At 40.9% G+C, this 1,559-nt stretch overlaps 1 protein-coding gene across 1 annotated transcript in view; it reads right to left on the bottom strand.

Annotated features, from left to right (window-relative positions):
- Positions 1-1,122, bottom strand: part of mfn2 (mitofusin 2) — a gene marked incomplete in the record, with an annotated part of 17,494 nt that extends 16,372 nt beyond the window's left edge. The window contains 1 exon segment of the mRNA XM_035656425.1: positions 745-1,122.
- Between the last annotated feature and the right edge of the window lie 437 nt (positions 1,123-1,559).

Here is a 1,559-nt window from a genome sequence, read left to right as displayed (position 1 = left end):
TGAATTTCCCTCGGGATAAATAATCTATCGTTATCTATCTATCTATTCCTGCAACTCCTTTAGTATACCATGCATTGATACAGATACTGAGTGGACAACACAAACAGCAGCCTCAGTACTGATCATACAGTGTAATATACAGCTGTCTGGCACAGTGTCAGCAAACACTGAAGCTTACAGGCTAACCATCTCTAAAGCAGTAGACAAATGAGCTGTAGAGCTGTTTTACTGCACAGCAAGAGACGTTCAAGTTACTGCCATCGGTGTTCACCGTGTGAATGGTGAGGCTGAGGCCATTACTCAGCTGTGACCTTTCACACAATTCGAAGGTAACACAGTAGGCACGGTCTAAATGTCTTATTTTACTCATTTAAAGCTTCATTTAACATGGAACACAGACCTACGTTGAAAAGCGACACAGACACACCCAACTGATATCTAACCTATAAGTTAAATGACATCTGCGCCAGTTAGCCTTTGATACATGATACAAGCCGTTTAAGCTCTAACATGTCTCGTTGAAGTTTCTTTTATCAGTTATATGTCTATTATCTTGTCGTTGTGTTATTAATGTTAATTTGCTTTAACTTTTCTACTCCTGACCGGCATGACAACGCCGTGAATGGGGACAAATACATGATACATAACAAGCTAGCTCCCAGAGCTTCCAGCTGGCGTTAGCTAGTTAGTTACTATAGTACACTGCCGAGAAACTGGGTCAACTGTTTCGGTTTCGTTACTTACCGTGGATGTGGGTCGTTCCTCACAAATAATCCTCTTTCATCCTGGCCCCTCGGCTTTTCGAACCTGTTCGAACTAACTAACGTTAGCTACCGACGTTACTACGCGACTGAATGTTAGAAATGAGCGAGTTATGCTAAGTTAAGTGAAGGGGACGGCACTAACGTTATGTGTTAGGAGCGAGCGCAGATTTGACAAGCAGCTGTTTTTGTCCGTGTAATTGTCAGCACTGGCGGTAATAAGAACAGTAAAGGTTGGATAAGATTCCAACAGACGTTGAGAGGTGTCTTTCGAACTTTCCTTTCACCACAATGCCAGATACTTTGTTTCCTACCCATCGACCTTTCAACACGCACAAGTATCGCGGTGAGACGTTTCAGTCCCGTTGTTACGTCACTCAGTTCTTCTTCGCTCCAACCCAAAGTGAAAGGTGCAATCTTTGGTGTATGCCGCCACCTACTGTACGCCATATTGTTTTTCCTAGGGTGGTGAAGTCCTTACCCAACTAAATGTATAACAGTTTCAATGTTGTTGTGTTTTATTTGCTTTTCTCTTCTGCCATACACGCATATATGTTTATATATACACTAACACTGAAGGCTTGGGCGCATGTATATTGTTTAACTGTTTGGTATGCAAGTTATTGTTCCCTCATTGAGTTTGTAATCTGCATTTGTTCAATTAAGATGAAAAAAAAAAATTAAAAACAAACTCTGCCATTCTGAAAAACATAATTTCATGATCTGTTATGGCCACATTTTAGATTAAGCGAAGAATGGTATTTGTTGGTTGAGTGTCATTCCCAGGTTGTTAAATAC

This window comes from Morone saxatilis, unplaced genomic scaffold (genome assembly GCF_004916995.1).
Source record: "Morone saxatilis isolate NCDOM2014 unplaced genomic scaffold, NCSU_SB_2.0 Contig15, whole genome shotgun sequence".
Taxonomy (NCBI): Eukaryota; Metazoa; Chordata; class Actinopteri; family Moronidae; genus Morone; species Morone saxatilis.
The sequence above is the reverse complement of the archived record's forward strand: the minus strand, read 5'-3'. Positions and strand labels throughout refer to the sequence as shown.